Raw genomic sequence first — 14,203 nt, forward strand, 5'->3', positions numbered from 1 at the left:
AGCTGGTTTGGGGAGATTGAATGTCCTCCATAATGGCTATTGCAATTCTGAACTGCTTTTGGTCAGTTTGTCCCACTTAGTTAAAAATGTGCATGTAGAGGCCCCTAGTTCTTAAACAAACCCAGCTGGAATCCCTGAAGGAGGGTTTCCCTCAGAACATTTAGATGACTGGGATCCCATTTCCGAAATGTCCTCTGAAAACCCAAGAAAGTTGCTGGAGTCCTAGCCCTGATCCCTGAAGGAATCTAAAAACAGGAGTTGCTGTATGCCCAGCCCTGATTTCAAAAGGAATCTGAAAACCAAGGAAACCTCCAGGAAGTCAGCCAACTTTGAGGAGTCCTGTGAGTCCTTCTAGGGAGTGAATGTGAATGAATGTGATCTGGAGGACCCCACCCTTGGGCCCAAAACACTGAAGTTCATGCCAAATCCTGGATATGAGTGATGTTAGCAACTCTGCCCCAAGCTGGAAACCACACGATGTCCTTCAGAGAGCAACTGGCTAAAGAAATGGTTGGGGGTTAGTGGAACGGTGGGTGGAAATGGAGAGAAGTGTTGGGAGACTCAGAGGATGAATGGGCAGGACTGGGCAATGGATTGTGTGTGATGTGGGGAGATCCAGGATGAGGACACGCTTCCGGAGTTTGGAAGGAGCAGGGTCACTAGGTGAACAGTGGCACAGTCCACTCGGGGGGAAGCCTGGGGCACGGCCCAGGTGAGGCTGACCAAACTTTTAGTGTCATATCGTTCTTGGGCTGTAATGTCCAGACAGCATCCAAGTCAGTAGATCAACCAGGCACTTGTATGTGTGATTCTGGGTGGAGATAAATCTGGGATTTATAAGCACTGAGATAATAATAAATGCCTTAGGAATGGATTGGATCACTCAGAGGTTATTTAAAACAATGAAAGCATACAGATAAAAGAATAGGGCCCAGAGTTGAGCTATGACGCACTTCAATTGTTAAAACCCAGGCAGAAGAGCCTCTCATCAGGTCCAGGGTCACCCAGCAGGCAGGGGAAAGACACATACAACACACACACACTCTCACACACTCCCTGATGGCCAGTTGGTCCTCCTGCTGGGGCCCAGCAGTGGTGGTAGCAAAAAACATTCCGGGAGACCATTGCTGCCACTTCTTTGTCCCCTAAGCTGACAACCCCAGCTGATTCAAGTTCTGGTTGTATGGTTGTTTGTTTGTTTATTTGTTTGATGTTACTGCAAAGTGAGAGCTTGGAGCTTCCTAATCTGCATTTTATTCTACTATACTCCTTCTTCAGAACATACAGTCATAATTAAGAAAACAATATTATGCATATATTGCATTTGGTTTTGAAACTTAAGCCAAGGTTAGTAAGAGAGGAAACTAAGTTGTCTTTGTTAAGGGAATTTTATCCTTTTTTTGATACAATCAAAGTGTTCAAATACAGTCTATAAAAACTCTAATATGTTCAAGATTGAGGAACATAAAAAGAAGTGGTTCCTCATTTCTCTCTCTGGTCCTATCCACTTCCCCCCACCCCCCCTCCCCCTCTGGGCTGCAGAGCCTCCACTCCAGCTCTTGTGACACTGGACTCATCTGATGAAACACCTACCTCCTCACTGGTCTAGAAACTTCTGCCCTCACTCATCTCTATTGCCTGTGTTCACACATATCTAAGGCCATTGCAGCTACTAACATGGTAAATGAGGGAATTATTTCTCCACTGAGCTCAAGGGCTGGATGAGAAGAAAAACTCCCATCTCTTCTGTGAAGACACAGCCTCAATGGAGACTAGAACAAGTGAGTGTGAATGCTGGGAAGATTATTTCCACACCCATCCCTCACCTGCTGCACGCCTAACAGGGTGGTGAACATAATGGACACCAATATTTCCCAGGGTGTTTAGAGGATCCAGGCCCGAAGGAGAAACCCGACCACTTGGCAAAAGAGGGATAAATCCAGGAGTGAGAGCAAGTCCCTTCTCACCTGCTGTGTCATTGTCAGGAGCTCAGCTGCCACCCGTCCTCCTCTGTGTCTCATCCAGGAACAGTCTGAAAACTAAGCAGATAAAGCTGATGAAAGAGAAGGAAGTCATGAGAATCCAGTCTTTAAAACAAGAGACCAGATAGATAGAGAGTATTGCTGGATACACAAGGCACTAACCCCCGAATATTCACCTGGGAGTGGCCCCCACCCAGACCAACCCACAGAAATGCCCCATGATCTAAGACCAGCAGGGAGCCCTCTCCCCTCCCAGGATCAAAAGTAAGGCTTCAGTGACTTTGCACATAGGAAGATAGCAATATCCCCACTTTACAGATAACAAAATGAGCATCAGGGGGTGTTATGGGCTGGACTGTGTCCTCCCAAGTCATATGTTGAAGTCCCAAGCCCCACTGTGTCTGTATTTACAGACAGGGTCTTTAAAGAGCTAATGAATGTTAAATGAGGTCCTCTGGGTGGGGCCCTAGCCATAGGACTGGTGTCCTTATAAGAAGAGGAAGACACACAGAGGAAAGACCATGTGAGGACGTGGTGAGAAGACAGCTCTGCAAGCCAAGGAGAGAGGTCTCTGGGGAAACCAACCCTGCTGACACCTTGATCAACTTTCAGCCTCCAGAATTGCGAGAAAATACATTTCCATTATTTAAGCCCAGTTTGCAATGTTTGGTTAAGGCAGCCCTCGCCGAATAATAATAGGGTTTTAGACTTTAATTAGACTTCCTGTTCAGAGTTATTATTTAATTTTTAATTCCTGGGATTAAAACCATATCCTAGGAAACCCTCACAATTGTCACATGGGGATTCTTGTCTCCACAGCAGGGACGCCACTCTGGAACTTATGGGTTAATAGTTCTTGGCTAGGTGCACAGGATTCCTTCTCCAACACCCACCGCAGCCCTTTAGGGGCCCCACCCTCCCTGCTGTGCCCTGCCACCACCCTCAGATGCACCTTCCTTCAGTCCCCTTGGCTCCCCCACATGTGGGATTCAGGCAACATCAGAGATTCAGCCCTAGCTCTGCTCACCATGGCCTTGGACGTGTGGCCAGGCTACTGTGGGACCTCTAATGGTGAGTGGAACAATCTAAGGACTCATGTCTGGTTGGAGGGTCAGTGACTCTCATTACACAAGTCAGGCACTAACACCTCTCACACAGGAAAGAAGCAGGAGTGCACACGTCACAAGTCTAGTTGTGTTCCATAGTCTCCACAGGGCAGACAGGCTGAGCAAACAGAGTTCAGGCGTTTAATTTGGGGGAAATTGAGTTGACTCCTGCAGATATATTAGTGAAATGTTAGCGAGAGTTCCATCCTTGTAATTATCATTGGCAGAAACGTTTTTCACTTCACAACTTACATATGTGACAGCATTTGTAAACTGTAAAGTACTACGTAAGTCAGTATTGTTTTAAAAGACTGGCACTTGAGCTCACATCTCTTGCCAATCTTCTTTTGTTTTCTTTTTCTTCTTCTCCCCAAAGCCCCCCAGTACATAGTCATATATTCTAGTTGTGAGTGCCTTTGTTTTCCTGCTTTTCTTTTCCTGTGTGCTTTAGCCTAGCCATTTAATACTGCAATTTCTTATGCTGGGTTTCTTAGATTTTTCCTTATTTATGATTTGTGACTCTGTTCTGTACTTTATTTTAGTGGCTACCTTGAAGTTTGTATTTAGAATCTCGTGTATAATATAGTCTATTCTCTGGTGGTCTCTTACTTACTTGGCCAATACTGATTTAGACCCTTTGCTCTTCCCCTCCTAAATAATTATTTTCATTTCTTATTCCAACTCGTGTTATCAATTTGTAGTTAGAGTGATAAGCTTGTCCTTGCTTTGGTAGTTTCCTTACCTTCACCTTAATGCTATAGTTGAATATTTGCTATCCTGTTCTGGTTCTATCTGTCGGTCTCCCTAGTCTGTGGATTGTGACCCCTATCTCCCTTTTTTCCTTTTTCAGGTATGAGAGCCTTCTTGAGGATTTCTTGTAGTGGAGGGGTTTTAGTTACAAATTCCCTTAACTTTTGTTTGTCTGGAAAAGATTTAATTTCTCCCTCATATCTGAAGGAAATTCTTGCTGGATAGAGTATTCTTGGCTGAAGATTTTTATCTTTTAAAGCTTTGAATATGTCACTCCTTTCTCTCCTAGCTTGTAAGGTTTCTGTAGAGAAATCCGCTGAAAGTCTGATAGGGGCTCCTTTATAGGTTATTCTCTTCTTTTTTCTTACTTCCCTGAGTATTCTTTCTTTATCTTTCCTTCTTGCCAATTGTACTACTATGTGCCTTGCAGTAGGTCTTTTTACATTGACAAATCTAGGAGATCTGAAAACTTCCTCTACACACATTTCTCCATTGATCCCTAGATTTGGGAAGTTCTCTTCAATAATTTCATTAAGCACACTTTCTGCTCCATTTTCCTTTTCCATGTTCTCGGGAATTCCTATGATCCTTAAATTCTTACTCCTCATTGAATCCACTATCTCTCAGAGATTTTCCTCGTTTTTTTTAATTCTTAGTTCTCTTTCTTCCTCTGTCTGGAGCCATTCAGCCTGTCTATCTTCAATTATGTTAATTTGCTCTTCTATGGTGTCTACACAGGCATTCAGGGAATCCGTATTCTTTTTTATCTGGTCCATTGTGTTTTTCATCTCTAGTAATTCTGTTTGATTCTTCTTTATGATTTCAATCTCTTTCGTGAAATAACTCCAGAACTCATTGGCTTGTTTCTCTATCTTTCTCTCTACCTCATTGAGTTTTTTGATTATAGCTGCTCTGAACTCATTATCACTTAGTTTACCTAATGCCAAGTCCTCAGGACTTAATTCTATGTCTTTATTGTTTTCCTTCTGGTCTGGGGCTTTTATAAATTGCTGGATGGTAGAGGAGCGGTTTTTTCGCATGGTGGTAGAATTCGGTTGCAGTTATAGCCTGTCGTCACGAGATGGGGGTCGAGAGCCGCGTGTTCTGAGCTTTCCGCCTTTGGGCAAGATGGCAGCACCCAGTGTGCTTTCCCGGGAGGGAGGGGCTGCTATTCTCGTGCACCGATCTGGATTCAGATCAGTTCTGTTCTCTGATCTCCTGAGGCCCTGGGTTTATGGGGTCCCCGCACACGGAAGCTTTCCCCCATCAGCGGGTCTCCACTGAACCAGTGGCAGGAGTCCTAGATGATCCCCCTGTCGCACGGCCCCTCCCCTGCTCCTTCCCGGACCCGCGCAGCAGGGATCGCAGACTCTAGGGGGGGAGCGACATTCTCTCCTACCAGTTCCAGCGCCTCCGAGGCCGTCAGCAAAGTTTATGATCTCCGCCTTCTTGGTATTGTAGGTCTCTAACATGTTGGCCTTAGATTTATTCTCTGAAATTCAGTTTTTCCAATCCATTGTTGTATTTTGGAGGGGAGAGAATCCCGGGTCAGCTCACCCCGCCATTTTGCTCTGTCCCTTCCTTGTGAGTGCCTTTGGATGTGCTATGTGGGATGCTGCCTCAGCATGGCTTGATGAGCGGTGCCATATCTGTGCCCAGGATCCAAACTGGTGAAACCCTGGGCTGCTGAAGTGGAGCACACAAACTTAACCACTTGGTCACGGCGCTGGCCCTAAATCAATATTAATCATTAATTACTGCAAGGATGAATACTGATAATGTATCAGGAACAAGCATGGCTTAAAATATTTTGACTCTGGATGTCCCCAAAAGAGAAAACATTTCTCATAACTTTAATTGAAACCCTGTGATGGGGATTTACATGTATTTGCTTCTTTATTCTCTACCATAACCATGCTAGTTATAGATAAGTTACTCATTTTATAAGTGAGATGAGCTAGGTTCAGAAAGCTTGATTAAAATGACAAAATCATGTGGCTAGAAAATGACAGAGCCAGAACTTAAACTTAGCTTTGCCTCTCTCTGAACCTCAAATTCCTAAACATGATGGTCTTGAGGGGTGGCCCCCAGACTCAAGCTTTACCTGGATATGTCACCTCTCAGATCAGTGATCAGAGACATCCCTTCTTATCACAGTGCTTCCCAGTGCAGCCTATTCACATAGTCTCCCATGCCCAGGTTCTCCCACCGCAGGGGGTCCTCAAGGGCACTCAACCAACTTCCCCAAATCAGCCCCAACTCTCCTCAGCTTTACAGGTCAGTTTCACCACACAAAATAGTCTCAGGCCCCTCTGACCTTTCAGCATGCCTGATGACCAAGGCCCAAACCCACAGGACAACAATATCTCCCCTTCCCACAGCTGCATCTGTCATATCTCCCAATGGGTTTTATAATTGACGTTTATGACTTGACCCAGGTGGCTGGGACAGCTGGTCTCCTTTCGACAAAGCAGGCAAGCTGTAGGGTGCTCCTCTCCTACTGCCCTGCATGTGTGCACTCAGAGAGGGCCAGGGGAGGGCCAGTATCAGCTCATAGTCACAGATTTCTCACAAGATTAGTGCCTTAGGGAACAGGAGAGCATGGCTTTCCTGACTTCAGAGTTGAGGGCAGTACCTGCTGATGGAAGAGCATGACTCATGAGTTCCCTGTCTGTTCCCTAGGGTGCCTGCCTCGTGTGGCCACACTCCTTTGGCAAGCCGTTCTCAGCCTTGTGACTTGACAAAGTCTTTCCTTCTCTGGGTGTCGAAAGATTCATTTGTGATGAGAGGCAGTGTCTTTCAGAACAAATGAGCCAGCAGGCAGAGGGATAGCTTGACCTCCGCTGTGGCCTGTTGCAGGCAAAGAGGGTGAGAAAACCACCACTACCAAACAATGCAAATGGTGCCCTTGGAAAAGTAGAAGGGGATGTGAGGCACAGCTGAGGGAAATGGGAACCCACCAAGCCTTCACCAGCAAATGGTCACTGGAAGAGTGTGCCCCCACACCATCAGAGCCCCTCTGATCTGATGCTCAGCAATCATGAGGGTCACTGTGAGGCCACAGGCACCAGTTGCGAGGCATGTGTAGTTGGAGTGATGGGTTTAATAAAGGCAAGAGGATTCCCAAAGGGGTGACCCCACGGTCAGTAGGAACTTTGGGAGAGGTCGGGGACTTGGGGATGGTGTGGGTGGCCCATGACACTCTCTTCAGATCCCTGAGATGCCAGATGTCTAGTTCATGGCTGCCTCCACACCCCGACCAAAGCAGCCACTGCCCCCCCACCCCCACCCTTTCTCTCACCACCACCCATAATATCTCAGCATAGGCCCGATAGGGCAGTGAAAGCTGGGTCCCCAGGTCACATCTGTGGCCTCTGAACCAGACCTGGGTTCATGGGGAAGGGGGGCATGGGGCAGGATGAAATCCACTGAGGCATGGGTGATAAGGATCCCTGAGTCACGCTCCAATGGATGGTCATGGCAACTGACAATTTCTGGATCACAAGACAGTTCCTCCCCTGAGACATGGCCAGAGGCAGCCTGTTTCCTGGCTCCACAACCTGGGCTTCTCCCAGGGCAACCCAGGAAATGATGGAAAGCCTCCCTTATCGCTGGTGTCCCTCTACCTGCCACTGCCAAGATAGTCAACCTCCCTCAGGGGGCAGGGCATGGCCAGCAAAAATCCTGGTGAAGTGGGTGCCACCTCCCATGTTGGGCACATGACATGCCAGGGGGCTTCCTCCCCCAATAGGGCCAATGACATCTCCCAGAAAACCTTCAGGACTCAGGGCCCTTTCCTCTGCCTTTGCCCCACTGACAGAGTCTTGGCCCAAGTGAGTGGGATAGTCAGCCTCCTTTGGGTAAATCAGGCAAGCCCTAGGGTCGTCCTCTCCCTCTGCCCCTCATCTGTGGACTCAGGCAGTGGGCCAGGAGAGGGCCTCTCTTGGCCCTTCTTGTCAGGTATCTCCCAAGGGGAGTGCTGAAGGCAGCAGGAATGTGGGCTTTCCTCAGTCCAGAGTGGAGGGTGGGAACCGCTGATGGGACAGCGTGCCCATGGGTCCCCTTCATTCTCTGGGTGGCATCCCTGTGCTGCCACACTCCCTTGGCAAGCCTTTCTCAGCCTTGTGACTTGACACAGCCTTCCCAACTCCTGGGGAAGAAAGGCTCATTCGTGATGAGAGGCTATGTGTTTTTTTGAGCAATAAGTGAGGACGAGGGTGAACCAGCTGGCACAGGGAGAGTCTTGTTGTCCTCCTGGGTCAGTTGTGAGCAAACAGGACTGGAAAACCTCTTCCAAGGAGGCAGCAGTGACCTGAGCAGAACGGGGGAAGGGCGCATGAGACACAGCTGAAAGAAAGCAGGCAAGCCAGAGTGCACCCCACTCTGCCCTGTGGCTGTGCACTCAGGGAGAGAGCCAGGAGAGGGTGTCTCTCCGCCCTTATTCTAGAATTTCTGCCCAGGCTAGTGCCCCAGGTGGCAGGAAATCAGGCTTTTCTGAGGCCCGGAGTTGAGGGTGAGTCCTGCTGAGGGAAAAGCTTGCACCAGGGGCTTCCCATTTGCTCCCTAGGTGGCCTGTCTGCTGTGCCACACTTCAGAGCAAGGCATTCTGGGACTTCTGAATAGACAGGGCCTTTCCTCCTCCTGGAGTCAAAGGGTTCATTTGTGATGTGGGGCCGTGATTTTTCTACCAGTCACTGAGGCCTGGAATGAGCCAGCTGGCAGAGAGACAGCCTGGGTGTCCTCCCCCAGTCATTGTTGGAAAACAGGGCCAGAAGGCCTCCCCTGTGAGAAGGCCAGCAGCCACCTGAGCAGAAGGTGAGAAGGGGAGGTGAGAAACAGGCGGAGGAAAGGTGGACCCTTGTTCACCTTTGAACATTTCTACCCCAGGAGGAGGGAAGACTGTGCCTAGTCTATCAGAAGGCCTGGAGCTCCTTGCAAAGAAGAGCGGCACGGCAGACTGGCCACCTTGGTAACGGATGGGGCGTCCCCCCAGGTAAGTGCTTGCACTGGCAGGACCCACCCGCATGCAACTCTGGGGCAGAGGGAGAGGAGAATCCCATAGCTTGCCAACTTTCCCAAAGAGGGCCAGCCAACACAGCCCCTCAGGCCAAGACATTGTCCGTGGGACTACTAGGAAGGAAAGAGCCCCGGGTCCAGAAAGTTTTCTGGGAAGGGTCATCAGCCCTGTCAGAGAAAGAAGATGCCCAACTTCTGGTGTGCCCGACCTGGGAGCTGCTGCCCGCCACATCTGGGTCCTTGCCTGCCCTGCCCGGGCTCTCCAGGGAGGATGCCAGACTTGGTCTTGGCCTTGGCCTCAGGGATGCGTGTGGTGAGGGGGTCGTTCCACAGTTGCCTGGGCTGCCCTGGGAGAGTCAGAGATCCCTGGGTGGTGGCCCCATGGAATGGGCCACCTCTGGCCACGTCTGGGGGAGGGAGCTGCCGCAGGGTCCAGAGATGGGTGGTGGCCAACATCGTCACCTGGAGCGGCCCTCAGGGATCTTCCACACGGATTTTGTCCTGCCCTACCTTCTCCGTCGGATCCTATACCCCTGCACCCAGGTCCAGGTTGGAGGCCACAGATGATGCCGGGAAACTGCCTTTCACCGCCCTGTCTGGCCTTCCCTGCGCCTTGTAGGGTGGTGGCGGGAGAAAAGCTTGTGGGGGCAGCCGGACATTTGGCTGTGGCACCCGCGACCCAGATATCTGGAACCTTAAGGACCTGAGGAAAGGAGGGCAGGCACACCCGCGCCCTCCCGCCTCCCTGACTGCGACAGGGGTGAGAGCCCTGCTCCCTGGCCTGAGACTCATCCCTCCCACTGTGCATGCACGGGGCAGGTTGGTCGGGGGAAGAGGGGGCGGCAAAGGCCAGCCTCTGGCCTCACCGTGACTGCCTCGCTTCCCTAGCGCTGGGTCCGGGGGCCCTGGCGGTGTGGGGGCGCCCTCTGGCAGAGGCCCCGTGCCGCTGCCAGTAAACTCGGGTTCTCATTTCCTTCAGCTACTTCTCACGGCCTCCCCGCCCTTCTGCTCCCCTTGGGAGATACCTGACAAGAAGGGCGGAGAGAGGCCCTCTCCTGGCCCACTCCCTGAGTCCACAGAGGAGGGGCAGAGGGAGAGGACGACCCTAGGGCTTGCCTGATTTACCCAAAGGAGGCCGACTATCCCACTCACTGGGGCCAAGACTGTCAATGGGGCAAAGGCAGAGGAAAGGGCCCTGAGTCCTGAAGGTTTTCTGGGGGGTGTCACTGGCCTTGCAGGGGGAGGGAGCCCCTGGGCATGTCATGTGTCTGACATGGGAGGTAGCAGCATCTTCATCCGGGCCATACCAGCCATGCTCTGCCTCCAGAGGGAGGTTGATTTTCTTGGCGGTGGTGGGGAGAGGGACCTTCTGACCTCACAGAGACCTCCCCTAACCTGAGAGATGCCCCCTGAACTCAGAGAGACCTATCCAAACCTCACAGAGACCTCTCTGTCCTCAGAGACCTCCCCTGACCTCAGAGAGACCCCCTTGGACCACACAAAGACCTCACATCACATCACAGTGATGCCCTCTGAGCTAACAGAGACCTCCTGTGAACTCATATAGACCATGTTTTTATTTTTTTGAGGAAGATTAGCCCTGAGCTAACATCTGCTGCCAATCCTCCTCCTTTTGTTGAGGAAGACTGGCCCTGAGCTAACATCCGTGCCCATCCTCTACTTTATATGTGGGATGCCTACCACAGCATGGCTTGCCAAGCGGTGCCATGTCTACACCCAGGATCCAAACCAGCGAACCCCAGGCCGCTGAAGCGGAATGTGTGAACTTAACTGCTGCACCACCAGGCTGACCCCAGATAGACTGAGACCTCCCCTGACCTAAAAGGGAACTCCCTGATCTAAAAGCCCTCCCCTGACTGCACGGATACCTCCCCTGAACTCACAGAGACCTCCCTGACCTCAGAGACCTCAGTGGCATCAGAGACCTCCGCTGAACTCAGAGACATCTAGTGAGCACAAAGAGACCTCTCTGATCTCAAAGACACCTCCCTGACATCAAAGAGACCTCTGTAAGGTCACAGAGACAACCAGTGATGTCACAGAGACTGCTCTGACCTCACAGAGACCTTATGTGACCTCACAGAGACCTCCAGTGACCTCAAAGAGACCACCTCTATCCTCATAGAGATCTCTCCAACCTTACAGAGACTTGCTCTGAACACACAGAGGGCTCCCTGCACTCCAAGATGTTCCCTGATTTCAGAGACCCCCCGATCTCACAGAAACCTCCCCTGACCTCGGATAGACCTCCCCTCTCTCACAGAGACCTTTCCTGACATCACAGCCACCTCCCTGTCCTCAAGGACCTCCCTGACCTCAGAAAGACACTTCTGACCTCACAGAGACCTTCTCTGACCTATAGAGACCAACTTTTACCTCAGAGAGACCTCCCCTGACATCACATAGACCTACCCTGAACTCACAGAGGCCTGCCTGAACTCAGAGATCTCCTTGATCTCAGAGACCTCCCATGACCTCACAGATGGCTGACCTTACCGCACGGAACCTTGTCTGACTTCACAGAGACCTCTCCTGACATCACAAAATGCTCTCTGACCTCACAGTCACAAGATCTAATCTCACAGAGACCTCTGACTTCACAGAGACCTCCTTGAAATCACAGAGGTCTCTCCTGGTCTCACAGAGACCTCTCTGCCATCTGAGACATTCCCTGACCTCACAGAAACCTCCCCAGATATCAGATAGACCTCCCTCTCTCACAGAGACCTTGCCTGACATCACAGACACCTCCCTTTCCTCACAGACCTCCCCTTACCTGAGAGACAGCCCCTCTGACCTCACAGAGATGTCCCTGACTTCACAGAGACCTCTCCTGGCCTTACAGAGACCTTACTTGACTTCACAGACACACCCTCTGACCACAAAGAAACCTCCCCCTAACTCACAGAAAGCCCCTCTCACCTCATTGACACCTCCCCTGGCCTCGAAGATACCCACTCTGATGTCACAGATACCTCCCTTGCCATCACAAAGACACCTTCTGAAACACAGAGACCTCCCATGACCCCACAGAGACCACCTCTGACCCCAAAGAGTACTCGCTGACCTCACAGAAGCCACAGCTGACATCAAGAGACCTCCCTGACCTCAGAGAGACATCCCCTTACATCACAGAGACCTACCCTGACCTCACAGAAACCTCCCCTTATATCATAGATACCTCCTCTGACCTCACAGAGAACTCCTCTGACAACACACAGGACTCTGCTGACCTCAGAGACCTCACATCACCTCACAGAGGCCTCCCTTGAACTCAGAGACCTCCCCTGATCTCAGAGAGCTCCCTGACCTCACAGAATCTCCCCTGAAGACACAGAGAACTGTGGGGGACTGGAATTGGCCACACCAAGATATGCCTCTTTGGCATGAGGATTATTTTGGGCTGGTTACTTTTAAAAACTGCAGACATGAAAGAAACTCTGAAAAGTAGAATTTACTTACCCATCTGTAAAGGTGTCTCCCTCTCTGTACCAGGAAGAAGGGGGAATACATTATCTCTAGAAACTCTTATCAATGCAGAAGGCAAGGACTTAAACCTGCATATAAACTTACTCTTGTTTACTGTGCTTTTCTGGTAATCTCCCATAACTGACTCCCCGCACCCCCAACATCCTCCTTTGTCTTTAACTGAAGACAGTATTTAAGGTGGTGGCTTCAGCCATTTTGGCGAGTTACTCAGTTTTTCTGGGTCTCTCCCATGTATACTGTTATAAAGCTTTGTTTAATTTTCTCCTGTTGTTCTGTCTCATGTGAATTTAATTCGTTGTCTGGCCAGAAGAACCCAGAGTGGGTAGAAGAAATGTCTTCCTCCCCTACAGAACTCCGACCCCACAGAAATGACCCTGAACTCAGAGACCTGCGTGACCACATGGAGACCTCCCCTGAAATGAGAGACTGCCCATGATCACACAGAGACAACATCTGTCCTCACAGAGACCACCCCTGACCTCCCAAGTACCCTCTCTGACCTCACAGAGACCTAATAGAGACACTTGCTGACCTCACAGAGACCCCCTCTGACCTCACAGAGGCCTCCCCTGACTTCAGACAGACCCAATCAGACCTCACAGAGACCTCCCCTGGCCACATGGACCTCCCATGACGTCAGAGGCAACCCCTCTGACCTCACAGAGACCCAATCTGACCTCACAGCGACCTGCCCTGACCTCACAGAGACACCCACTTACCTCATAGAGACCCCCCATGAACTCAGGGAGAGTGCCCCTGGCCTCACAGATACTTCCCCTGACCTCACAGAGTCCTCCCCTGACCTCACAGAGTCCTTCCCTGACCTTACAAAATGCCCTCTGACCTCAAAAAGTCCTCCCTTGAATTCACAGAGACTCTGTCTGAACTGACATAGACCTGCCCTTATCGCTGAGTAGCTGTCCTGAGGAACTCAAGAGTGGGTTTGGAAGCGTTTAACTCTTTTTCCAAATTTTTTTTCCTTTTGTTATGTTAAGGAGATGCCATCACAAACCTCCTGGGACCAGACCAGGCCTCACCACAAGAGCTACACCTATGACCTTTGCCTTGTTTTTAATGCTAAGATCTCTCCAGGAGCGGCTCAGGCCTTATTACCATCACCTGCAGTGTGTGTGGAAGCAGGTTTTCCATCTGCGCCTGTGCAAGAGGATACTCACCTTTCCCTTTTGAACATTCATTCCCCATCTGAAATAAATGTCCCTCCTTCCCTTTCTTTGGGGACACTATGACTCTGGAAATGATTCCTCATGGTCTCCTATTTGCCACAAATATACCTTACTTTGTGAGACTACTACTTCTGGTGGAGAGTCTGATTTAACTCACCAGGAGGGAACCCACTTTGCTTTCAGTAACAAATTGGTGCCTGACTTGGGGCTTGCCTCTTTGCGGTGCTTATGCTGCTGGCTTGATGTTGCTGCCCCCTTGGGAGACCCAGCAGCAGCTACACTGAGCGCTTTGCTCTGTGGATCTCTCAGTGGAGGTGAGTGGTGCCAATCCCAACACATGGCTGTAAGATCTATTTACGTTGTCTCACAAAGTCCACCTGTTGAAGCCTGGCTTCAGGGTTTGACTCCCATCTGGGGGTAGCCTGGCTCAGGGGAGTGAGAGTCCCCTCTGAGTGGAAGGACTGCACGACCTGGCCACTCAGCAAGGGCCAATGCTTGGCTCTGGTGAATGGGAGCAATCCCTGTTGACCAGTCAGGGGTTCAAGTCCTCTCTGGAGATGGAGTCTCGTCTGGATTGCACAGCCCAGCCACTCTGGTGAACAGGAGCAATCCTCGTTGACTAGTCCAGGGTTCCAGTCCCCTCTGGAGATCGAGT

At 50.5% G+C, this 14,203-nt stretch overlaps 1 long non-coding RNA gene across 2 annotated transcripts in view; it reads left to right on the forward strand.

Moving 5' to 3' along the window:
• Positions 1-13,673, forward strand: part of LOC106826695 (uncharacterized) — a 60,807-nt gene extending 47,134 nt beyond the window's left edge. For both annotated transcript variants that reach the window (XR_011494485.1, XR_006513918.2), the window contains 2 exons: positions 8,726-8,831; positions 13,360-13,673. This is a non-coding gene — a long non-coding RNA (uncharacterized lncRNA). The remainder of the gene's footprint in view (positions 1-8,725; positions 8,832-13,359) is intronic.
• The last annotated feature ends 530 nt before the right edge of the window (positions 13,674-14,203 follow it).

The sequence above is a fragment of the Equus asinus genome, chromosome 15, assembly GCF_041296235.1.
Source record: "Equus asinus isolate D_3611 breed Donkey chromosome 15, EquAss-T2T_v2, whole genome shotgun sequence".
Classification (NCBI taxonomy): domain Eukaryota; kingdom Metazoa; phylum Chordata; class Mammalia; order Perissodactyla; family Equidae; genus Equus; species Equus asinus.